The following is a 26427-nucleotide window of genomic DNA, read 5'->3' on the forward strand; positions in this document are numbered from 1 at the left end:
GGTCCATCACATCCAATCACACCAGCTCTGTGGGAAAACAAATCTTATTTGTTATTACTCTTAAACCAAAGTGGTGTTATTAACACCTGAAGGGAACTATTTGAAGCAAGCATCTTAATAATGTTGAATTAATATAGTAAAAAACCCCACTGGGTTTGTTCTAGTTGTTTATAGCTTTATTCTTTATTGGTTTATATCTAACAAAAATTCCCACTAGATCTTGTTCAAGACATTGCTCAAGATTCTTCATACTTTCTTGAAGAGAAATTTTTACATCAGAGCTAATGGGATAACTGAAAATATTTATACCAAAAACATTTTAATCATCTAGCCAGTTTTTGTATCCCCTAATTTGCCATTACCTTAGTTATTTGCTGAAAAGATTAAGCATTTTCATCCTTCAGAACCCAGCAACTGCTGCTACCGATTCTGTGCTTGTGAACAGAGCTGATCAAGTAACTGATTTTTCAGTTCAGTGGCAGAACCAAAAAATCTGAAAAAAAAAAAAAAGTTTCGTTTCAAACTGAAACTGAACCAAAAGAAAAAAACTGATTTTTTTTGTTAAGTTCAAATGAATCTTTTTGATATTTCTGTAGTTTTTTTTGACAAACAGTTTTGCGGGACCTGAAACTGTTTGTCAAATTGACCTGAATTTGTGAATAGTTTCATTATCCTGAAAAGTACATTTTTTGGTAAATTGAGTATTCGCCAAAAATTTCACCCACGCTATTTGTGAGCGATGACATGGTCTATTATTGGAATTAAAATGTCAGAAATTCAGCATTTTGACTTCACGGCAAGATCCAATAGGCAGAGAAAATGTGTCAATGCTGAATTGAATCACACCAATACCTTGGATAATCACCAAATTAAGTAAAACAGCTGTGAGAGAAAGACTGCGAACTCTCCATTTTAAAAGTCCCTTTTTTTAAGTTTGCCCTTTCCTCTGATTCATAGAGTCATAGAATCATAGAATATCAGGGTTGGAAGGGACCCCAGAAGGTCATCTAGTCCAACCCCCTGCTCGAAGCAGGACCAATTCCCAGTTAAATCATCCCAGCCAGGGCTTTGTCAAGCCTGACCTTAAAAACCTCTAAGGAAGGAGATTCTACCACCTCCCTAGGTAACGCATTCCAGTGTTTCACCACCCTCTTAGTGAAAAAGTTTTTCCTAATATCCAATTTAAACCTCCCCCACTGCAACTTGAGACCATTACTCCTCGTTCTGTCATCTGCTACCATTGAGAACAGTCTAGAGCCATCCTCTTTGGAACCCCCTTTCAGGTAGTTGAAAGCAGCTATCAAATCCCCCCACATTCTTCTCTTCTGCAGGCTAAACAATCCCAGCTCCCTCAGCCTCTCCTCATAACTCATGTGTTCCAGTCCCCTAATCATTTTTGTTGCCCTTCGCTGGACTCTCTCCAATTTATCCACATCCTTCTTGAAGTGTGGGGCCCAAAACTGGACACAGTACTCCAGATGAGGCCTCACCAATGTCGAATAGAGGGGAACGATCACGTCCCTCGATCTGCTCGCTATGCCCCTACTTATACATCCCAAAATGCCATTGGCCTTCTTGGCAACAAGGGCACACTGCTGACTCATATCCAGCTTCTCGTCCACTGTCACCCCTAGGTCCTTTTCCGCAGAACTGCTGCCTAGCCATTCGGTCCCTAGTCTGTAGCTGTGCATTGGGTTCTTCCGTCCTAATTGCAGGACCCTGCACTTATCCTTATTGAACCTCATCAGAGGTCTCCTTAAGGTCTCCTCATCAGGAGAATCACATGCACCACTTCTTATTCATGGCTTTGCCTCTTTGTTTTCCTAAATTAGGAATATACTATTGGTCACTCTGACCTCAAGAACAATGCTGCTTCTGTTTTTGTGAGCCATTTTTGGCAATTCACCCGTTTAGTAAACATAAGTTACCAGTTTCATTGACCTGAGCGCAGAGTTGTGAGTTTCTTGTAACATAGACGCATGTACCATGGAGGTAAGAGAAAAAGGAGGTGCATTGGATGCTGATCTATTATTGGACATAGAAGAATGTTTTTTGCGCAAGAGACAGGTAAGTTGTTGCAGCTTTCTGGCTTTAGTTAGTGAAGGGAGAAGGTATTGTGTTTGTTATCTCTGCTACCAATGCTGTCCTTTTCCCATCCTCTGCTACTATTTTAGCATCACCTCCTCTTATTGGTCTCTTGCTACATTAAAATAGACTGTTTAAGTGGGTACGTATACAATGTGCATGTATGTGAGAGAAAGGGAGGGCAGGAGGGAGAGAGAGAAGATTTGGGGCCTGATCCTGAGCCAATGGTAGTGTTACCACTGATTTAAATAGGGTAACTTTTTAAACATTGAATTGTTATTAGAAAGACCAAGGGCAACATTCTGTGCATTCCTTGTTGGTAACCATGTTACCTCTTATTGCGTTCCTTCCATTTTGTTGTAACAACCCACAATCCCCAAAGCACTCCTTTCACAATATCTATTCTATTTTTTTCTTTCCATAAGGAATAATCCAGTAAAAATAATTACTCATTTGGTGATCTCCTAAGTAGCACAAAATGATACCAAATGCATGATGCTGACCATAATAGATCAGTTTTAACACAAGTATGTTGTTTTAGAGGCTAGCATTCCATGATTTTGGGAATACAGACCAAGAATTTATCTAACTGGGCCCCAAATATCATAAATGTTCCATAAAAATACAGCTGCTGTTGCATTTAACTAGTTTTTTTAATACTTGACTCTTAAAGAAGGATGTTTGGAAATACTGTCATAGTAAATGGTTGTGTGTGTAATCAACATATCTAGTTTTCAGTTATTGAGCTCTTATTAAGTATTGTGATTTTTTATAGGAGTGAAGTCACTATAATGAAAAAAAATACACTTATTTTAATAAACATGCCATCTCTAAAGAGATGAATATCATAGTAGTGGAATAACTCCAGACACTATTAAGCAAATGGGCCAAAGTGTGTCCTACAGGTCAGATGTAGCCTGTGGATTTATATAATGTGGCCTTTGACAATTTGGTATCTTTACTGCAGAGGTGTGGGCTATAGAGACTATATGTCTGAGAGTATAATGCTCTGCCTTTATCTAGCTAGACAGAGAAGAAGTAATTGGAGAGACCTGGGAATTAGTTGACAGTATGTTGAATTCATATTATACTTATTTTTCTTGCCAATTAAAAAACCTATTGCATACATGAAGTAACATAGACATATAAGGCAACATTCTATTTGTACACATATCTAAAAGGAAAAGTAACAAAAACACAGTATAGCTATATCAGCTGCTGCAGAAAATGATATGGTAGGCCCCAAAGATAAAACACAAACACTCAGTTAAAGCCCTGATCTTGCTCACAGTGAAATCACTAGCTTATTGATGTCAGTAATATTAATGGAAGTGAGGGTGGAGATAAGTTTTTTTCTGTTTTAAAATATTCATCAATCATAACTGCAGATGTAGGCACCTATTGCTACTAACAGGAATTTTATTAAAGTCCTGGTTAACATCTTCCTTTATTCCCCTCTCAGCTGCTGAACTTTTACTGTGGCCATTTCATTTGTTTACTGCTATTTGTACTCTTGGGCCATTGCTTAGTGTAATAATCTGTCTACATGTTGTTATTATTCCTAAATCAATCTCCTAGGTTTTGTTTTGATTGCTGCTGTGGTTGGGGTGGCTCTGGGAGGAGATTAGAAACTTGAGTGGTGACAGCAATAAGCTAAACATTAATGGAAAAACCCTAGAGTCTGTATTGCATTTCTAGAATGGGTTCTATATTTCACAGTTTTCAGCAATTTTCATGTCAAATCTGTTCAGCCCTAATGCAAGCACCTCAAACTTAACTTTCTTCCTGGAAGTCAAACTGGGTTCTTTCCTTTCTGTGCATCATTGCTGGTCATACAAATTCTACAGGGCAGGGTTAGGCCCTTTATTATACCTATCACAGTCCATTTCCTCCAGATTATGTTCTTGTTACACCTATGCAAACCCATTGCTTGATTGGAATGTTTGGTAAACACTGCTCTTAATGACATAGGAGAAGAAACAGCACCACTCTCACTCTGTTTTAGTTGCCTGGAGAAGATTAGGAGGGGTAAAAAACAACAATTTTTTTGTGCTAGATTTACAAGGGAACTTATGCATCATTCATAAGACAGAAGAAAAACATGGTGGGATTCAACAATTTCACTAGCCGCATGAGGAAGACTGCATGATTTACTTGGCCCAATTGCTGCAGTTCTTACCACACAGACTTTCACCTAGTAATGTTTAGTTATTCAGATAGAGTGGTGGAATAGCTATAACAGGAGAGACTGAGGGTATGTCTGTAATAAAAGATCTGCTGCATGGCCAAATACATCGCTGGGATCAGCTGACTTTGACTCACGAGGCTGTAAAATTGCAGTGTGGACAATCAGGCTTAGGCTGGAGACAAGGCTTTGAGACCTTCCTCCCTGCACATTGCATGCTAGCTGAACATCTAACTTGCAATTTTATAGCCCTATAAGCACGAGTCAGGTAACGTAAATTCTGAGACTCTGTACCACATAGTTTTTTATCACAGTGTAGAGATCCATGAGAGGGATCAGAATGCCCTCTAGCCTGGTGGTGAAGGCATGCTCTTGGGCGGAAGGGAAGATCTGTGTTTGACCCCCTACTCCTCTGTTGGGATTCACACTTGGGTCTGCCACAACACAGGTTCTCTGAGATAGCCCAGAGAATAGGCTATCAGGTCCAAGGGGGCACCACCATTTCTTCCTTCTCCTCATTTTTGTGAATGGTGCCTGAGTCCCTTTGTGACTTTAGCCCTTCATTTCCAAAGTTCCTTTGCTTTTATTTAAAAAATAACAACAGTTATTAATGGCCCCAAAACAAAGTGTTTTGGGTCAACCAGAAACTTTTATTTTGTATTTTTCAGAATTGCTAGCAAACCAAAATATCAGTTATTTGCACAGCTCTAATAACAGCATTTTTTTCCCCAGAAAAAGCACTTGTTTGACTCAGAATATGCAAAAAGGAGAAATTTACTTCTGTGGAGAGAGCCAGCATAAGACCTATGCACCATTTAATTCTCATATATCCCTCAAAATAGGGCTTATGTGGGACTTAATTGATGTATAGGCCTTAAGTTGGTCCTTTGTAAGGGGTCAAATTTACCCAGGAAGCAGAGCTCTTCTGTAAAAAAGGAGACAACATTTCCATTGATACTTTTACTTTCAAGAGTCGATCACTTTACTATAAAGGTGCCAAATTCACATCTGGTATAATTGGTGGAACTCAGCTGACTTCAGTGAAATCACGGTGACTAATACCAGGCTTAAATTCAACCCAAAATATTTTAACTATCATCTGAAGTTCTTTGGTTTCATGTCCTTTATGTTATTTCCTGGTGTGTGATACCTTTCATCTTTAGCAGGTTGTATAAGAATAACCAGAGCGCTAATTAACTGAAAGTAATAACAACAGAATATGTCACTAATAGTTGAAATTTAGTCTAAACGATTCAGGAAAAAATCACTATATATTCAAGTCAAACTAGTGATAATAACAGGCCAATGACATGAGAAGAAAAGGGGCTAGGGATTATTATAATGTCTTGTGGAGTAGTGCACTGATGTGTAGAAAATGTTGAGAGCAAAACATCAACAATGATTAACTACCTACCTATCATAATTCAATGTCTCGGAGAATGCCATTATGGTAGGACATAATACAATAAAGTCTTTCAGCAAGTGTAACTATAAGAGGGAAAACAGTTTCAGTCAGTGAGGACTATGCAACCAGTGAGGCTCTGCTTTTACCCTTCCTAGAGGCAATTATTCATGCACCATGACTACAGCCCTTTTAATTGCTTATGAATGAGATTTTACCCTTTGTTTCTGGGGACTGAACCCATCAATACTCAAATTATGCAGGAAGTTTGTAACACAGCAATAAAATTAGTATTATGCTTCTCTTCTAAGCATCAAGATAGCTTCGCTTCTAATGCCATGGTTTTCCCCAGACTGCTAAATAACTCCTCTTCAATATTCCTAATTATCATAATCAAAAGCTGGCAACACTCCATTCACCATTTGTTTTACCTATTTGTTATGCTGTTATTCACTTTTCTTCATGTACATCATAAAAAAGTAATTTTAGAAAATGGATTCATTAATAATTGTAATCATAATGCTCTAATTTTAATTTCTTTGGAATGAAATGAATAGCAGCTATATTACTTTTTAATTAACAAGCTGGAAATCTAGAGAGCACAAGGAGGTAAAATGACTTTTATCGCTCAAAAAGCACGTTGAAAGTGCATGGGTACAAGAGTAATGTGAAGGATGGGATTAATTAATCAGATGTGATACAATAAAATTTACTTTAAGTGTAATCTAAGGATGGAAAGGGTAGTTAGTACATGTTTAAGGACCCAATCCTGCAAACAATTATTAGCAGGCTTGATGCTTGTCTTTGGGACTATTCAAGAAGTATAACCATTAATAAATGTTTGTAGGATCAGGTCCTTAATTAGATCCATTTGTTGTGGTTTATAAAAGACATTTAAAATATATGCAACAATATAAAAACACAGTATATATTTATTGCTCAATGTTATGCTCATGAGCAAAAATAGAGTTTCAGCAATATAGATTTTCACATAGTTCTGAACTTGTTTCATGCTACACAACTGGCAGCCTGAATATTGGCCAATTTTATAATAGTAATTATTTATATCTTCTATTTATATAACTTCTTTAATGATAAATATTTCAAAATCTCTTTACAGACTACAGACCCAATACTTAAGAGTTGTTGCATGATCTCATTTAGGTAACCTTGGCTCAGAGTCTCAAAGGCATTTACACACCTAAATCCCAATACCCTTTAGGATCTGGGTCTGTCCTTGTCTCTCTCTGTTCCTCCTTTATCTTTTCCCATTTTCATGTCATGTTTAAATTAGATCGTAAATACTTTAGAGCAAAGACATTGTCTTGAGACACCTAGCACAGCACTGTGTGTGTGCTACAAATAATAATAATCTGATTAGCCAGGTACTGCTGCTAGGAAACCCTTTCTCCCTCTGTGTGTCCCTCATATTCTTGCCTCCTGCTGCCCAGAGATCTTCTGCTCTCAATATGCAGACCCTTAGGATTTGATCTTGAAGAATCTCTGTATGTTCTAGTAGTACAGAAACTTAGTCATTGGTATTATTGGTAGGCCAACTGCTAAGGGCAGCATGATCTCTTGCTCTGTCACATTCATTCTTGACATCATGTGGCATCATTGGGCGACCCAACATATGAGATTTTAAGACAGCAACTCACCCAGTATAGAAATTATGAACCTCCTAGCATGGACTGTGTGGAATAACGGCATAATTAAGTCACTCTGCTGGAATTGGAACACACCAATCTTTCATGGGTTGTGAGCAATTCATGTGGGATGATATGCTGTGCCCTACCAAAACCAGAAGTTCCTTGTGCACCCATCACATACTTGGTATTATGCCTGCTCCCCTTGGTTTGCTTCTGGGGTGATATTATGCTAAATGGCTGGACTTGCCATTCACTGTGCCATCTGCCCCCTCCACCAATTGTAGTGGCATGGTAGCCATGGATGTCCTCTAAGACACCATTAACTCTTCATTAACAGAGAAGAACATGCACCTATGGTGAAAATGCAGCCCTGTGCAAAGGGTTAATACAGGGTCTATGCAGCACTTAGATCCACTGAAGCTGTCAAAATAGGATTTAAGTGGTGCATAGCTAATCAATTACCTTAAATCAATTCCCTGCATGCCTAATCCCTGGAAGGAGAAAATGCAAATATCTTGGAAACAGGTATAGATGATAAATCGAATTCCATACTGCTGAATAATTGCCCATAACAGTGTGAAAACAGTGTTCATTAGATTTCATTTCTTTCCTAAACCATTTATTTAGCCCTGTAGTGTTGATGCCACAGGGATCCTAAAACCATATTTACTTTTTGTGCAAAGAATTCCCTGCTCATATAATTATCCACAAAATACAGCTCTTCTCTAGAGTTTAGTTACTAAAATCAAAAAGAAATATGAAAACAAGATGTTACATCCGCATTGAGAAAGAACTCAAAGACTAAAGTCAGTAGAAATACTTTGCTCCCCTTGCCCTCTTACAAATCCTTTTACAAATGCAGATGGCTCCAGACCATGATTCTGCACTCTGACGGCCTATTTAAATGCAAGTTGCCTAGGGTGTGAATTTTTGCTTTTGCCATTAGCATTTCTGAAACCTGGTCTGCACTTAAAACTTAGGTTGACATAGCTACATTGGTCAGAGAGTGAAAAATCAATGTCTTTGTCTGACGTAGCAATCTTGATATAACCCTCAATGTAGATTAAACTAATCGATGGAGGAATAGTTCCATTGACCTAGCTATTGTCATTCAGGTGTTTCTACACTGACAGAAAAATCCCTTCCTTCAGTGTAGTCTGTGTCCACACTCTGGGATTATGCCGGTGTAGCTATGGAAACATATCTATGTCATTATGGTCCCACTAGTGTAGACATACCCTGAGTTGTAAAACGTGTGGAGAATGTAGAATTTTGCTTTCCACTTCTTTTGCACCACTGACTGAGCCTAATTCCGCCTGCCTCAGAATGCTCCTGATTAGACTAACAAAGGGAATATGTTATCTTTTAAAATTAATCCAAACAAACATGGGAATAGTAGTAGTTCATCCCCAAATCCACCTGTTTTTCAGGTCAGGATTAAATACTACTGTATGCCTTGCAGGCCTGCCTGTTGTCAAGCTTTATATTTCATTTTCACATAGCACACGGTGTGCCATTTTGTTTGCACACATACTGTTTTTACTTACAGTTTGGTGCATGGCTAGCAAGGTCTTAGAACAACTGTATGTAGATAGGTAAATAGATTAGACCAAAGTGTAATTAATTAAGTAGAAATAAATTCACAGAGAGTGGAACTCACCCAAGTGTTGGGAGGGAAAGTGAAAGGCCCTCCACAGCACTCAAATAGGTGCTGGGGGGTAAGGACTGCAGGCAGAACAGATGCCATGGGTTGCCTGTTGGCTCTCTGGATGAACACAAACCCCATCCTCAGCATGCGTGTTCTCATCTTGTGCTGGTGCTTTTGCATGGCACCTTTGCTAGAGGCATCATGTATTGTAAGGTGGAAACTTTTTAAAAAACTACCCTGGGAGTGGCAGATTCAGAGTTTTGAGTTTAACAGGAGATAGGTACTTCAGATTAGGCCATGTCACTTAAAATCGTCATCCGTTGACCGTAAAATCATTGTCCGTTGACTGTAATTGCTGCCACAATGTAGGATCTTCTTGCCCATGACCAGACCTAGTGTTGAAGCTCCACAAGGCCCATGGCTATAGGTGCCTTGATCTGAGGGAAGTAGAAATATAAAGGAAATGTTTAGCTTTCGGTGTTTTAAAAAGGTAAGTCTCAGTCCCTTTTCTCTGTAAATTTAGCCTGGAAAACATAAACTGATTCAACTCAATATCTTGGGCTTTGTATATGCTAGGGAATTTTAGAAAAAAATGGGCAGACATTAGTTATGTTTATAGGGAACTTCAAAAAAATTGTTTAGTAGTTCCGCTATTACTAAAACTAGATTTTTCCAGTGGTTGAGGCTCCTCACTACAGCCACAGAGCTCTCACTGTCATTTATTTGTTTATTGATAGATTTGTAAGCATGGGTATGCCATCTCACTTCATGGTTTGACTGTAGTTGTTGTGAACAGGATATGATTGTAAATAGCAAAAGTTCTGCATAAAATCTTAATTCAAGATGCAGTATGCTGGATAAAATGGGGTTTGTGACTGCAGCTTTTCATCTAAGAAATCATATTTAAACAGCAGCTCTTCTAAATAGAAGATGTCTTTTAACTATAGTTTAATTGTAGTTCCAAAATTAAACTCATTTTAAGTACATTTATTCTGAACAGAAAATGTCTTGTGAATGCAGTTATTCTATTTACAAAATCACATTCAAATTATTGTTATTTTGAGTGCAAAGTAGTTTATATAACTGCAGTTGTGTAATGAAGTGAAGATTAGTACACAACACATATGAGGCTTATACTGTAGTTATAAAGAAAAATTACTTTCCTTTGCATTCAACTGCAGTAAGGCCAACATTTTCTAACATAGGTACCTAAATTTAGCCAGCTAAAGCCATAAGTAACCTGATTTTTGAAAGGTGCTCGCATTGACTTAATTGAAAATGTTGATCTACCACTGTTCATAAGTGTGGGTCTACAATGACACTGTGATTGGCTTTTGGCTCTATATCTGGATCTGGATAGGGTTACCTGTCTCAAATTAAGAATACGTGTGTGTGTGTGTGTGGGGGGGGGGTGTTCTCACAAGTCTATGAAAGTGAATCAATCCCTTTAATGAATAAAGCAGAATGTGAGTGTGGAAACAGATTTCAACAATAAAAGTTTATAGGTCAGTAAGATGAATGTAAGGTGTATTGCAGGACTCAATATCAGGGCTAATCCTTTTTAATGTCCAGGGAGTAACTAGAATTATTTAGCATAGGCAAGAAACTGTCAGATGGGATTTAGTTGTGCCTATCAGAGATGAAGTATTCACTTATGTATTATTCCAAAGGAATAGGATTGAGGGAGTCTTCTATCTGTTTTATATCCCATCACCAGCCTGAACTATTCACCTATGACATTCACAAATAATTTCCATATGGGTGTTGCTTGCTAATTACTCCTTTTGCTTTGTATCTGGGTTACTGAGGTGATGCTACCAAAATCAAGAGACATTAGTTAATGCTGAAATGATCCAATTACTGAGCACAGTGATGATCTAGACAGATTGGATGCATGAGCAGACATTTGGCATGTCAATGTCAACCTAGACAAGGGTAATGTTGTGATGTTTATGGGCTAGGTCAAGAATAATGGAAGAGAATTAATCTTAAAAGGATGTAATCTGAAGAACACACATCAGGAATGAAAGCAGATGAGTAGAATGAGTGTGTGGGGAAAGACTAGGGGCTAGAACACACAGATATGGTAGGATTTTCAGAAGTAATTTACATTAAACTTCACAATGGGAGTTTTACTTTTGACTTCAGTGGGAGCAGACTTAGGCCAAAGCTGAACACTTCCGAAAATTACCCTCATAAGGTCATGGATTACATGTCAAAATAATTTGTTCCAACTTTCAGTAATGGGTTTTTTAGACTACACTTAAAACTACTTTTCCCCAGTACATTGAGAAGACCCTCAAGGAGATGGACAAGGTCCAGAGAGAAAATTATATTGCTATAACAAGAATGATGATGGAGTTAACCAGTGCAGTGACTGGGGAAGCTGTAAGAATGTTAAAGATAAACAAAGGTAAATGTTGATAAACTGTTTGAACTGCCGTAAGATTAACCCTAGGACTCAAATAAAGATTAAAAATAAGGAAATATCAGATAAATAAGCACACTCTCGTGCAGAATGGCTAGCTTGTGTTGTACTTTACTAAAGCCAGCAGCAGACGCAGCTACCATACTTATAACACGGCCACCTCTGTGCTGTGTAAAGGCCTGATCCTGCCTAACTGAAGTCAATAGCAGCTTTGCCATTGACTGCAATGGGCATAGGATACGGCTGCATAACCATGCCCCTATAGAGGGATTCTAGACAGCAGCCACAGTCAGGGGAAATTCTGAAAGCACAGCTTTCATAGGAACCATCTCTCTAGCAGCCACTAGGAGGCTGTGACCAGGCTGCAAAGGAGAGGCAAAGGGTATCACTGAGGATGCAGATGTCTTCAGGCACTCCCTGGATCCACGGGTTAGTGAGCAGAATCCCCAGTTTCTTTTAAGGTGAGGAAAACCCCATCTTTTGATGGGAGAATGAACTGAAAACTCCAGCAGTTGAAAATCACTAAGTTTTCTCCTAATATACACTAGTAGGGTTAGTGTAGATATGCCAGCAGACTTTTCTTCCTCCATCTTTTGACCTGCTTTGTAATTAATCACAAGTCATCTGAAATATCCAGTTTCGCTGCATAGACATTGTACCAGTTCAGGTCTTATAAATAGATTCTGGGCTCAGTGTTCTGCTCTTATTTCTGAGGAAAAACTCCAATTGAAGCATTATGTAGAAACTCTAGATATTTGACGCACGTTTATGAGAAGCCCTGTTTCTAGGCCATGAGTCCACTATGTCTTCTGTCTGTGGCCTCATTTCTGTATTTCTCAACATCTACATGACAATTACAAAGGATGTTTCCAAATCAAAAGGCAGAAAAAAAGACTCTGCCAGAGGGGAATTAGAAAACATATGGCTGATTTTTGTTACTATAGTAACAGATTTTGTTCTACCAATACACTTGTAATGTTTAATTTTTTTGTTCCCTTCAAGGTGCACCACAATTATGATTTTTCATAATTGCATAATAAAATTGCATTGTGCTGCACTAGAAAACTAGGTGGAATCCACTTTCCCTGCACAAACCCTGTCCTAATTTGCCTGAGCACCTAATGTACAGCCTCCGGGTCAGAAGCAATATTTAGGTCCTCCTAAAACCAGTGCTTATTTCTTGCTGGCAAAGTCCTTTTTCTTGGGCTTTACTCACAGGACCAAAATTTGACCCAAAATGCCTAAAAATGGCCATTTGCATAAATAATCCTGATATAAGCATCCAATGGCAGGTTCTGATTGTTCTAGGAAGAAGTTTGCATTTGATAATTGGACCAATCATCTCCAAAATGTTCACATTCTGATTTTTTTTATTGGCCTCACTGTATGGAGTGTATAGTAAAATATTTCTTAGTATTATAAAAATGTTTCTTACAAATTCCACATTTTAATGAATTACATTGACCGATATGTTCAAACTTGGTTGCGTGAATTCAGGCTTTGAAATCAATGTTTAGGCAACTAAATTTTAGTGTTTTGATTTTAAGAAGTGCTGAGCAATCTTAGCTGTCATAGCTGTGCAAATGCTCAGCCTCTCTGAAAATGAATATACTTTTATTTGGCTGACTAAATATAATTAGGAGTCTAATGTTAGACATTTAGTTTTGCAAATATTGGCCACTGAGAATGAAACTTGCAAATATTTAGTTATGCACTAAAAGTAAAAAAAGAAAACAAAGAGTTGAAGTCTTTTAAATCATATTCAGGGTATGCAGGAGACTCAGACCTATCACCTTGCTCTTAAAATTTCTGAGCTATGGCTTGGTCCTTTGCTGTGGACAAAATGACCCCTTGCTATTTCCTGGCATTGTGCTAAAGACAAAGAAGACAGTTTTACTGTCCGTATTAAAGCTGGGCTCAACAGCAAAAGTACATTTAAAAACTGTTTTGTTGTTTGCAGCATTTCCATCTTGAGTCATGGTTTTGTCAGTTCTTGTAATCTAAGTGTGATGTCTGGTTAAAAATTGAATGAAAGACTTGCAAGCAAAATCCAGCTACGTTCAGTAAGTGACAGTAATTTAGTAGCTAGTACTCTTCCATTTGAGTCACTGAGCCTATGCCTCAGCAGTGTGTTACTGGGCCCTGTGTTATCCAGGATGGTCTGACTTTTACCTGAGAGATAAAATCAGCTAAAGCTCTGGCATTGTTTTGCACTTATAGAGTTAGCACTGCTGTCATGACCAAATTCCAATTTGGATAAATACATACTCCCTACTTAACTTCCACTTCAATTGAATGTAGTCATCTTCTGCACTTTGTGTCCTAAACTATTGTGTAAGGTCACTACAGCCACTCCAATTCACCCCAAAGTTGCCTAAAATTCATTGGTGTCTGAAATGATTTGTGTATGAAATATATACAGTTTGTAAAGGACTTGGAATCTTTGTGATGAATTGTGCTCTATTCAAGTATAATATCATTCCCAAGCCCAGGGGAGCAGGGGTAAGAGAATTGGCAGTTTAGCCAATTTATGGGTCAAATGCTTCAAAATTAAACTGTGCTGGGAGGAAACATTTAACTATCCTGGTTTTCAGATCTTTGGTTTCCCTCCATCTTTGTTTCTTTATCGGCATTTGCTTGTGTGGGTGGAGATGGGTTATGAATGAGAGAGAGAAAGATAAAGCCCATTGTCATTTAATCCTCAGCAGAATGGAGTGGAGCATTTTCACTGGTAAGGTGAAATCTTACAATAGAGGAGGTGACAGTGACCCTTGCTCCTTCCCTAGCAAGAAATTTCCCTCCCTGGTTTTCTTGGCTATTCATACAATAAAAGGAGAGATGAAAGGTTAAACGTGGTACATTTTCTACATTAGAGAGAGAGTGCAGTAGTACTATTGGAAAGAAAAGTCTAAGCTGCTAATTGTCATTGTGGGCTGTGTAAATTGGAGATTGAAGGTGCTACTTTGTTCTGTAAATTACACTAACAACCATTGTTTTATGTAAAACATGTCTGTATTTGCTGATTGGGAAACAGCCTTTTGGGAGAATATGAAGTTATTCAAAGTTCTTCTATCTTAATTTTTGGTACTGGTTATCTGTGTGTAGTGAATTGTTTTTCAATCTTGAAATGAGAATTTTGTTTTAATTAAGCCTCAGTTTTTCCCCTGAGATACTTATTTTGGGTCTGTGACAAACGCATACACCTACATATACAGATATTGTTAGAAAGTGTTGAAATCTACCTTTTTTTCTATGAAGATATTAGATAATATTCTTTAATAACTATGGGGGGGCATTGTCAAAGGTATTTAGGTGTCTAATTCCCATTGAAATAATTGAGTTTGGTGCATAAATACTTTTGTGACTCCAATCCCATGTTCTTTATTTGGAATCATAAGTAGCCTCACTTTTCTTCCCCTCTTTGTGCAATATGACTAGTGTTTTTGTTGGACAATATGTCTAATAATTACTTACAGACCATTAAATACATTTATTGACCTTGTGGTCATTATGTACGAGACACACGTTTTTTCAGGCTACAGGAGGTAAACATTAGCTGCAGTTCTGCAATCAGATCTGCCAACATGGACCCCTGTTCCCATGCAGAGGCCTGCTGACTTCACCAAATTTCCCTGAATTCATTAATTATCTAGAATTAGGTTTCAAACAAGAAACCAGGGATCATGCTAGCAGATGGTCCTGCAAACCCATTATCTATAATGTATAAGTAGATTGATGACAGTCATCACAGGGAACTCAATTTAATCAGGAGCAGTGTTGCTGAAGTTTGTTTGTTTTCTTTGCTTGTACTACAGATTCTTTCATCAATACAGAATTTGCTGGTGGATTAAATTAGACTGATTTTGCACCACCTTCCCTCTCTCTTTCAAGAGTATAGTCAATGACTTGAGTGAAATCTGGACTTCAATAGAATCAGTATCTCATCCATTGTTTATACACTGAAGATAAATAGATATAGATGCTTTTTGATAACAAGAACTTGCAGCAGGAACACTTAATTCAACCCCTCCTCCAGCCCATCTGCCCCAAAAAATCAAACTTCATGACAGTAAAAATAAAATCTCTGCATTAAGTGAAATCTCAGTAATTCTTAAAATGAATGGATGTAAATAGCATATTTGGTCTTGAGTGTAATTTATGTCATTTTATACATAGGCCTGGAAGGGCTCCTGCCATATATTTCAAATATTTACTGGGAAAGTTGTACATTGTTGAACTCGGGAAGCAAAAAAATTGTGACTTTTGGTGGTTTTAATGCTTCAAAGTGTAAGGCAACATTAAGTATAATTGCCACGTGTCACACTGCAAATGAACGCACAATTTCAAAGTCAGTTTGACTCCTGCAGAAAGAGTGTGACTTCTGAAACAACTGCACATATTTGCCTCATTCTTCTGAGCTTCCAACATGTTACAGAGTTGTCCCTCTGTAAACTACTTGTCTGTGACCCATTATATTAATCTTTGCAGGAAAAAAATCCCCTCTGTATTATAAAAGAGATTCTATACACTCAAACTCTTCACTAATGTCTGCCTGTCTATTCTTCTTCCTGTTTACATAATATACTGCACCTGTAATTTGGTTTGCAGCATCAGTACAGGCGTCAGCTATTAAACAAAGGTATTTCGAGGTTTTCCTGTGCAATCTGTCACGTTGGCTTGTTTTCTTAATTCTGGATCTTTGCTAATATGTACTGTGAATTCTAAAATAGCAATTGTACATGTGCCCAAAAGCAAGGGATCTATTTCAACAGCATAATGCAAAAGAGGACTTATATTGTGAGTGCTGAGCAGACAGTCTTAGTACAATGTTGTTTGCCATGTAGTGTAAAAAAACGATGTAGATTTTGTCTCTGGATATGATTGGTACAGTCTGTAAACTGGCTATCTCTGACAATGTCTGGCATTCATCTTCACTTTTATTTCACAGACAACTGCAAAAGTATCTCCCTCTTCAAGTGAACTGCACATGTCTCACTATGATGTCTTTGTCATCTAATTTGTTTCCCCTAGGCATCGATTCCAAAACAAACAGTTTGCAGTTTCTTTTATTATATATTCAGTGGGGAAAGAATTCAATAGCAGCAAAACCCTCACTGCTGGAGTCTTTAAATATAGAGGATGGACTCTCAGGTCCAAAACGTACAATGTCTTTAAAATGGTGAATAAACTGAAGGCTGTATGGAAATTTAGGGATTTATCTTAAAGGTGCAGTCAAACTGCAATGAGAGTAATCTGTAATAACAAGGTGAATGATATTTTAACATGCTTATATGCGCTACCCTCCTGGAAATATCCTATGGAATATGAGAAAAATGATAATGTTTTTCACAAGCTTCCTTGGCTATCATACAGAATTTAATCGAAAATTGTATGCCTTTTACAGCATGTCATAAGATGGTGTGACCGGAGTCACGGGGAAGCCAGCTGTGGTCACTCAGTTAGGGTGAACCGCAGACAACTGGGGCAGACAACCCCAAAACTGGTGGATATTCCAATACTTAGATTTACCAAACACTAAACAGCTTCTGTTATACTTTACTTGTTACTCAGAAGTCCAAAACACAGTTCCCTTAAAGCAGTGGTCTCCAACCTTTTTACACCCAAGATCACTTTTTGAATCTAAGGGCAACCCAGGATCTACCCCACCCCTTCCCCAAAGCCCTGCCCTGCTCACTCCATCCCCCCATCTCTCGCTCTCCCCCACCCTCACTCTCTGTCACTGGGCTGGAGTAAGGAGTTGGGGTTCGGGAGTGGGTGTGGGCTCTGGGCTGGGGCCAAGGGTTTTGCAGTGTGGGAGGGGGCTCTGGACTGAGCCTGGGGCAGGGGCTTGGGGTGCAGGGGGGGTGACAGGTGAAAGCTTTAGAAGGGAGTTTGGGTTCAGAAGGGGGCTCCGGGCTGGGGCAGAGCATTGGCATGCAGGAGGGGGTGCGGGCTCTGGGAGGGAGTTTGGGTGCAGGCTGGGGCTCCAGGCTAGGACAGAGTGTTGGGGTGCAGGAAGGGGTACTGGGTGCTGGCTCTGGGAGGGGGGTCAGGGCTGGGGCTTGGGATGCAGGAGGGGGTTTGGGATGTTGGCTCTGGGAGGGGGCTCAGGACTGGGGTTGGGGTGCAGAAGGGGGTACAGGGTGCTGGCTCTGGGAGGGGGGGCAGGGCTGGGTCTTGGGGTGAAGGAGGGGTTTCAGGGTGCAGGAGGGGGTTTGGGTTGCTCGCTCTGGGAGGGGTCTCAGGGCTGGGAGTTTAGGGTGATGTCTCCAGGAGAGGGCTCAGGGCTGGTTTGGGGGGCTGGCTCTGGGAGGGGGTTCAGGGCTGGGCTTGGGGTGAAGGAGGGTTTTCGGGGTGCAGGAGGGGCTATGGGTGCTGGCTTTGGGAGGGGGCTCAGGGCTGTGGGGGAAGTGCTTGCAGGCAGAAGCAGCATGCAGAGGGAGACTCCTACCCCACCCACCCCCAAAGCTGCTGGCTGCTCCGGGGAGCAGTGTGGGGCCAGGGTAGGGAGTCTGCCTTAGCAGCAGCCATGCTGCACTGCTGGAGATGGCGATCAACTGGGAGATCCTCTAGGATCGACCAGTCGGTGATCACTACCTTAAAGTAACCCAGCTTCAGGCTTCCATCTAGTTACCCAACTCAGATATGATAAAGATTAATGAAAATCTTATTTCATCACATTAAAAAGTTCTACCAATCCCAAAGGATTCGAGACATTACTTCCCAGATTAATGAATATTCCAGATCTTACCCAAATATATGCTTATAGCCAATTCCTATTAATTAAATTAAAATTTATTTAAAAAGAAAAGAGAGAGAGTATGGTTAAAGGATCAATATACATACAGACATGAGTTTAATTCTTGACATTCAGATTTATAGCTAAGATGGTAAGCTTTGTAGTTGCAGAGAGTTCTTTTAGAATTTAGTCAATAGATTATAGTCCAATATCCAATATCATATCCAGGGGTGTACCAGCTTAACTGGGATCTCATTTTGTGACTCAAACTTTCCCTGTTAAACCTTAAGCAGATCTGAAATGACAGGATCAGGACCCAACGGTCTTTTTATACAGTTTTCTAGTAGCCACTTGACCATACAGTCCTGGGTAAACAATAGGCTTTTGATGTAACCTTGTGTTTCCTGAACACCACCAGTAATTAGTTACACAAATTAACATAGGGCAATTTAACCATTAGGCAGTTTATCACAAGCTTTAAAGGGACATATAGACAATGACACCCAAGATTAATCTAAATGTTAATATTCCCTTTTGATCTCTGTATCATTAGCTATAGTGACAGACAGGAACTGTCTGTTTACATGGCTAGCATCTATAAGTAAGCACACACATTTAGAGGTTTCAGAGTAACAGCCCTGTTAGTCTGTATTCGCAAAAAGAAAAGGAGGACTTGTGGCACCTTAGAGACTAACCAATTTATTTGAGCATGAGCTTTCGTGAGCTACAGCTCACTTCATCGGATGCATACTGTGGAAAGTGTAGAAGATCTTCCGATGAAGTGAGCTGTAGCTCACGAAAGCTTATGCTCAAATAAATTGGTTAGTCTCTAAGGTGCCACAAGTACTCCTTTTCTTTTCACACACATTTAGTATCACTTCTAACTTCTAACAACATAGGTTTGCATTTCAAAGTTTTAGCCTATTTAGCATGGAAATGGGTCTAATTACCATTTCTAACATGTCTTTACAGGTTGCCACTGGGTTACTTAGCCTGCAAGCTGCTTAACCCTTTCTGGCCATACGTTACACTTTGGACAAGATTGGCTGCAATTATGTAACCGTGGTAGCAAGCATGGTTTGCATAATTATATTTTAATCAGACAACATCATAGGTGGTTAAAAAATCTGTGGAAATTATATCATTCTCTAGCATATACTATAGCATTTTAGAATTATGTCTATAGCACTTTCTGTAGAAATGTACTGGTTTAATCCTTAATAATTTACATAGGGCTTTTCCATAAGGGTGATGAACAACTGACAACAAACACTAGATAGCATAATTTAATTCCTATATAATGTAAGTCATATTATTAGCAAATAATAAATAAAAATATTTGTTTCCTTGAAATGTATCTATTTGATAAATGTAATTACAGTGGACCCAATCCTAAATCCTTACTCAGGCAAAACTCTCCTTGAGGCCATGAGAAAAGACTGAAAGTCAATGAGATTTTCGAGGAATGAGTAAAAAATGTAGGACTGGGACTGATACGCTTAAAAAAATCTTTAAGGAAGTAAGTCTTGCTGCTGTAAATTGAGTCCCTCTGTAGTATTCCTATATCTGGAATGCATTTGATTTGTAGGCAGTGAAATCTCTATACTTTCTTCCCATAAGAACATTCAGTGGGGAAAAAATTGCCACTCACATAATGTAAAGAATAATTAGTGACTTGATCCTGTTGTTACATTGCTGAAGGCTTTTATAACTTACTAGACAATATGGTAAGGGTAGTTTCTCATCATGTTGGCAGTTATTGATATCAAAAGCTATCTAGTACTGATATAGGATTTAACTAGGCATAACTCTTCAAGTGCTGATGTGTTTGCTTCCCGAAAAGGTGAAGACAATGCACATCAAAATAAAGATAGCAAAGCTTATAAATGAAATCCAGTTCTTATGGCATAGGCGTGTAGAACAATCAGTTAACTACTATATGTACTTGAATCAACAACCATATCAGATCCCATTTCTGCAATATGGAAGCAGACTTTGTTTCTAGGGATTGTAGTGCTTGAATGCTGAATGACAACCCCAGTAAATGAAATATTATCTCCACAGAACAGATGTGGCACAGGCAGTGGCAGTACAAACAACCTTCATTGAATCTCACCATTGTAATGGAGGGGACCCTCTTTAGAGGTGAAAGCATAGTTCTCTTTCCCATTCAGTCCCTTTTCACTTTGCTGTGGTATCTAAACTGACTGTGTGGATTACTGTGTTATTGGATAAATGTCCAATAAGAACTGGATTGAAAGCACCAACACATTTCACATGGTCCACCTGGCAGAATGTTGGTATGCATCCGATGAAGTGGGCTGTAGCTCACGAAAGCTTATGCTCTAATAAATTGGTTAGTCTCTTAGGTGCTACAAGTACTCCTTTTCTTTTTACGGTCCTTAAAGAGTCATGTCCACTCAAACCTCCTAAGAACGTCAAAAATGAAGACATCCTTTCTATACAAGAATTTAGGATGGGTGCAATCTGATTAAAGTGAAATAGTTACCCAGCCTCCCTGTTAAATCACTTATTATGTCACACATCAGTGTAATGACATTTAAATTAATGGAGAAATATATATATATATATATACACACAATATGAATCCGTATACCTGAGTTTGAAATATGGAGAACAGCCATGGTTACAGAACTGAACAATGGATGTCTGGGGGTGAAATGATGTTTTCTGTACTTTATATTCTGGAATTCAAAATGAGTTTTCCCATCTTGAGCCATTTATTTTAATTTTATCTTGTAGTACACTGCTAGCCTCTTAATCATTATAAGAAAGTAGAACTTTTATATAAGCAATATTGGTTGGAAAATCTCCTTAAGCCAACTGAAAAAGGCCTTAACTGAATTGCACCATTTTTGAGGTAGAAAGACATGTTTACTTGGGATTTATAGTCTGGATGCTAAGTTTTGGTCCATTATATTTTTGAATGACAGAGCCCACAGATAAAATTGACCCAATATTTCAGATCTATATAGCCCAAGCTTTGTTTATTTTAAGGATGGATGTTCAGAATCCAAACCTGGGTGTTGATTCAAATTTCATCTTTAGGTAAGACATAAATTCTTGGAATCCAACAGTTATAATGCAATCACCAAATGCATGCAAGGTGGGATTTTTAAAAATCTCTCACCTTGTCTCAGCAAGAGGGATATTGATCAAACTGGCAGAGAGAATATAGCCCCTGGCATCCTGGGAGGAGGAGTGATTGAGGGGCAGGCTTAGATACTCTAGGGCCTTCTCCCTTCCCCATCTCCCCCCATACAAAACTGATGTGGAGATTGTGCCTGGACCAGCTGAGGATTTTCTTATGCTAAGGAAATCTTCAGGTGCTCACTTAATGTGGCTTTTATTCCCCATATTTCACAATCACTACTAGCTGGAATGTGAAACAAGCATTTGTCCGATGATCATAAAAAAAGGTGGGACAAAAACCTCAGTATGACCTAAATGTCTCTAAGAGAACTGTTACATGCCCTGTTAACTCAGAAGCCTATTGATGATGATTTAAATGTTAACTATTTCATATATGAACATTTCCAGCAGGAACACACTGGTATTGTGTGTGTAGGTTGAACAGAGTATCAGTTTGGTTTTCCCTCATCTGATTCCTGATCATAGCTGACAAATGGAACTTATTTCCTATGATATGCAAAAATCAGGCTATCAGTAATATGGATGGAATACTGTAATAAGAAAATAAAAATGACCAGGTCTTTTTTGGACATTATTTTTGTAGTGGTATGACAGCTTACTTTATTTGTAAGTAATGCAGATCATTATCAGTTAGTATATACACCAATTTCATCAGACCTGCAATTTGTACTCAAACGAACCTTAGAATGACATTTGGAATCGATTCGATATTGATATTAAAAAGAGAATCTCCATTAGTTTACAATTTCCAGTTTAATTCTGTGTACTGAAAAAGACATCAACAACTAACAAATTCCAGTGCTTATCTATTAAGCTTTCTGGTAGTTTGATAAAATAAAGTTGCTGGTATGCTGAACAGAATTTTTTTAAAAGGATAGCAGATAGAATAGGTTTGTTTCTATGGCGGTATATGAAATATTATGTGAGGAACATGCAGTCTGTTTACTACTGTAAGGAGAATTGTGACTGGTAATGTGTACAAGTGCTTTCCCAACTTCATCACTCTAGCAAGGTGGCTGGTGACTGGATGACTAAAAGGATTGGTAATAATGTACTGAATCCTTCACATCTGTCACTGGTTTAATGGTTTAAATCTATCCCAATCAGTAATGGCTAAAAATGGTTACTATATGATGGCTGTGTAATGGCCTACACAAAATAAATTTGTGGTCTCAGTTCAGTTTCTAATGAACTGATATTCAAGTCAAAACAATCAACACCAATTCCAATAGAATCCTTTTGCCCTCAGAATTTGGCACTCCTGAACAAAGAGGTGAACAATATTGGTGGTGAAGCATGCACTATATTAGGATTGTTTTAAACAAAACTGCCTGCATTTCCCTAAATAACTTGTCATAACATATCTAAGCATATTCTTGATAAATTGATTTTGTAACACTTTATAATAATGAAACAGGAATTAAGGCTTAAGTGCAAAGTACAGTAATTCCTAGGGGTCAGAGGAGTCTAGCTTCATGATTGGAGCAGAATCAGAATGCAGAACTGGAAGCCTGATCAGGGGACAAGCCAGTGATCTGGAAGCAGAAGTCAGGGGCCAGAACTGAACCAAAAAACAGAAGCAGGCACTGCAATGCCATTAGAATTAGTAAATACTAGCAAGGGAATGAGTTAGCTTATCTTTGTTTTGGTTCAAAATAATCCCACCACTCTGCCACCATGTGAGGGTTCCTGCCCCACTCTGAACTTTAGGGTACAGATGTGGGGACCTGCATGAAAGACCCCGTAAGCTTATTCTACCAGTTTAGGTTAAAAAACTCCCCAAGGCACAAATTCTCCCTTGTACCTTGGATTAAGTAACGCTGCCACCACCAAGCGATTTAACAAAGAACCAGGGAAAAGGACCACTTGGAGTTCCTCTTCCCCCCTAATTCTAATGGAGTTGGAGTTACTCCTTCTTTTGATCTGTCTCCAGTAAGCACACAGAACAGACAGACCCAGAACAGAAAAACAAAAGCCTTCTCCCCCCACGCCCCAGTTTTGAAAGTATCTTGTCCTTATTGGTCCTTTTGGTCAGATGCCAGCCAGGTTACTTGAGCTTCTTAACCCTTTACAGGTAAAAGGATTTTGCGCCTCTGGCCAGGAGGGATTTTATAGTACTGTATACAGGAAGGTTGTTACCCTTCCCTTTATATTTCCCCCAAATCATTTTCAGAGTCACTGCTTTCCAGGACAAAACCGACATCATGTAAGTATTGCCTACATTCTTTGTTCTGATTTACATTTAGCCATATCAAAACACATATTATTATGCTTGTGTCTAGCTTGCCAGGTATTCCAGATTGCTCTGTATCAGTTATCTGTCCTCTTCATTATTTACCACGCCCCCAATTTTTGTTTCATTTGCAGACTTTATCAAGTGAGGATTTTATGTTTTTTCCAGGTCATTGATAAAAATATAAAATAGCATAGGGCCAAAAATCTATTCCTGTGGAAATATACCCAGTTCAATTATACTTACCTGTTTACATTTTGAGATATATCAATTAGCCATCTTTTAATTCATTTAACGTGTGTCATGTTAATTTGATATTTTCTAACACGCATGTCGTAACTAACACTCCAACTAATTCAGCACCCTTTACATATCACCTGTAAATCTGACACTATGAATTTAGAGAAGGGCTCTGAAGCTCTGATGTTTAACCAAGGATGAGCTGTATTTTGGAGTTAGATAAAAATTCAATAAAACATGATGCAAAGTTGTTTCAGCATATGGCCCTTTAAAAATGTTAGTATCTCCACTACAGTCAAAAGAAACATTTTCTTGTCATGGAAGTGTATTGTGAAGTTTTATTTTCTTAAGGAAGAAAAAATAAACAATAACCCCCCCACTTTTAACCTCCAAAATCTTGGTTTTATTTGCCAACCTGAAAAAAAAAAAAAGAAAGAGTCAGAAATAGTAAGTAAGTAAATAAATAAATCCTTCTGGATTGTCAGCTTGAATAATAAATTCCAGGCCAGGGAAAATGTGTTTCATTTCATATACCATAGAACGGAGGGTTGGATGTAAATGCTTTTAAATAGCTTTAACTACATGGAATTACAAATCTAGAATTGCATTTTTACCCTCTCATTTTCATTTTTTAAAATGAAAAGTGTCTGCAGAATGTTCTATATATGTATTTTAAAATCAATGCTTTATAGCATTCCATTAAGAAAAAACACTCAGGCCACATTACCAGCATTCAGAGATGCAGCATTAAATAGTTGATGCTGTACCCACTTAAGTGTTAATGCAAGACAGATTGTAATTATATTCCAACAAAGAGATGCAAAGTAGGACAGTTTTACTATAGTTTTTAATGGGCTTTGAAACTGTTCAAATGAAAAAATCTTGTCACATGGTCATTTTCTTTCAACCACTTCTATTTCTTTGACATATAGTCAAGACTGCACTTTTAAAAATTAGAGCATAAAATATATCTTACTATCCAAGAGTACTTATTTATTGTTATTTTAAAACAAACTGTAATTCAGGATGAATAAGCTCCAAATGGTTTATATTATAATCACAATACAGGATAGAAAGCCCAATAGATTATAGCTTATGGCACTATTAAAGTTAATATGACTCTACACAATTTTGAAAATGTTCTTGGTAGTTGTTCCTAATCTCTAGTCATCAAAAGGGAACTACACTGAACTAATATTTTAAAATCACATTGAAAAATTCAGTGAATTTAGGCCTATTTTGTGTTAAAATTTTTATTGCAGAAATAATTTTGGACCATATAGACCGAATAAATTCTACAAATGCTAGCAAAGTAAAAGAGCTGAGCTAAAGAGGTACATTGATGAGCAATTAATATTATTATGACAGAGGAGATGCAGTATTACAATTAACATATGAGAAACACAGGAATAATGTACCAGCAAACGGAGGAACTAGACTTTAAATTTACATTTTATTAAAGTGATTCACAGTATGCAAAAGTATGCAATGGTGCGGACTACAGAAATATTGTTATCAACAGCCTGGTTAGACTTGTATATCACAGAGCTCCTGTAATATCAGCAAATGAGTGTGGAATTCGTGACACTTTATTTTCCTATACTTCATATTTATTAGGCTATAAGTTTTGAAACTGAGGTCATAAATGTTTCCTTTTCCCAATGAAAGATATCCCTTTGTTTTTCATTCAATGGCTACACTGCCATAAAAACAATGAAACACCTAATATCTGCTGGGTATATCTGGGTCCGGGCCATAAAGATGTGCCATGCATTGTAATTTATTTAAGCTACTTTGGGAATTCTTAGGAAAACATTTAATCAAAGTAGAGCAAAGGGGAGGGTGCGGCATATGGTAGGAATTCCTGTGCAAGACCAAATGCATGAACAAAGAAGAAAGACTAAGGGCATACTATACTGTAGTTTTAATGCAAAAATCTATAAGTAGCCCTCATGACATCAGTGGAATTCCACAGGGTACAAGTTTCAAATGGAAGGGGTATTTGACAGTTACCACTTTTACCGTTTATTGATGATCAATGTGCAAACTGTTGTATTATCTCTTTCCTCCCCCTTTTATGTTTTTCTCTCTTTTCTGTCTTAGGAACATAGGGATTGCCATATCGGGCTGACCAGAGGTCTATCTTGTCCAGCATCGTTGTTCTGACAAAAGCCAGTACCCAATGCTTTGTAGGAAGGTGTAAGTACTTCGCAGAAGACAGATACCTACCTCCCATTAGACCTCATCCTGATCTCTAGTGGTTAGTAATAGAGATTGGCTTAATCATTGGAGCATGCAGTGTAATAACCCTTTCAAAATGTTTGCTGTAATTAATGATAACTCTTATTCTTGGTATCTATACAAATATCCAATCCCTTTCTAAACTTGTTAACTTCTTGACCTCAACAACTTTCTGTGGCAATGAGTTCCACAGGCTAATTTCACATTGAGTGAAAAAGTATTTCCTTTTATTGTTTTTTATTTTTATTCCCCACTTTTTTTGTGTTCTGAGACAGGGAGAACAGAAGTTCCCAATCTACCTTTTCTATACCCTTCATTCTTGCATATACTTTTATCATGCCCCTCTTATTTGTCTCCTTCCAAAGGTAAACAATCCCATTCTTCCCCATCTCTTTGCAAAAAA

This window comes from Lepidochelys kempii, chromosome 4 (genome assembly GCF_965140285.1).
Source record: "Lepidochelys kempii isolate rLepKem1 chromosome 4, rLepKem1.hap1, whole genome shotgun sequence".
NCBI lineage: Eukaryota > Metazoa > Chordata > Testudines > Cheloniidae > Lepidochelys > Lepidochelys kempii.